The sequence below is a fragment of the Varanus komodoensis genome, unplaced genomic scaffold (assembly GCF_004798865.1).
Source record: "Varanus komodoensis strain SLA01 unplaced genomic scaffold, ASM479886v1 scaffold524, whole genome shotgun sequence".
Classification (NCBI taxonomy): domain Eukaryota; kingdom Metazoa; phylum Chordata; class Lepidosauria; order Squamata; family Varanidae; genus Varanus; species Varanus komodoensis.
In genome coordinates this window covers 37,090-38,159 of record NW_025336119.1, presented here as the reverse complement: position 1 = coordinate 38,159, position 1,070 = coordinate 37,090, and positions in this window count along the sequence as shown.

Sequence of the window (1,070 nt, the reverse complement as noted above, 5' to 3'; positions counted from 1 at the left end):
GCGATTCAAAGGAGAAGAGCATTTTGGAGAAATTCTCACGGGTTGGCTTCAGGGTTTCTTGTGCCTACATGACTTGGGAGATGGCTGAGCCACATCTGGGAGTGTCCTGGCTTTCACTGGCAGCCTGCAGCTCCCCAGCTTCCTGCACTGTGGTTAAAGCTCAAGGGAAGCCACCAGGAGGTACTTTTTCCCACAGGACTTTTTCAGAACAGGAAGTGCAGGCAGCCCCAGAGGGCTGCCTGCTATTTATTTATTTAGCGTAGGTCAGGATCAGGGCCTGAGTGACCCTGAAAGTACCTGCAGAACCAGGAACACCCCTGCAGGCTCTTCCAGGGAGCAACTCAAGAGCAGTTATGCAGTGCAGCTGAAGGTCCTGAAGGGCAGCATAAAAGGCTTTCTGGCACTGCTGTTCTTTGGCACAGCAACACAATCGTCCTGGTGACTCCCTGTGCTCTGGCCCTTGTATCGCTGACCCCTACTCCAGTTGTTCCTTCCTTACTCCAGTGCACTCCAGTTTCTCCTGCCCTACTCTGGTTAGTCCCTGCCTTGTTCCAGTCTGTTCCTGCCTTGCTCCTGTTTGATCCTGCATGCCCTAGTCTGCTCCAGGCCTGCTCCTGTGGGGTCTTGCTTGCTACAGTTGTTCCTGCACTGCTCCAGCCTCCTCTTGTCTGGTCCATCTGGTCCATCTGACTCCTTACCTGGCATCAGACAACTGGACTGTTCTGGACCTTGCTCTCTCTCACACACCTGTACAACATTGGACTGCCTGCTGCCTCGGCCCTGGCCCTGGCCTGCTGACCACACCACCAGCCTCTAGCCTGACTAAGCTGCAGGACCTGGCCTCACACCACCATGCTCCTCTTGCTTTTCTGCCTGTCCCAGTCACCACCCATGTCCTGGCCCTTACAGCGTATGGTGCATATTATCAGGGAGTGTACAACGTTTACACACAGTAGATGTTCTTGCACCTGCAATTGCTAGTCTGTTATTGAACTGGAGCACCACAGGGGCAAACTACTGAACAGAGGGTGATTTTGAAAAGCCGTCCTTCAATAGCTTTTTCTGCAAAG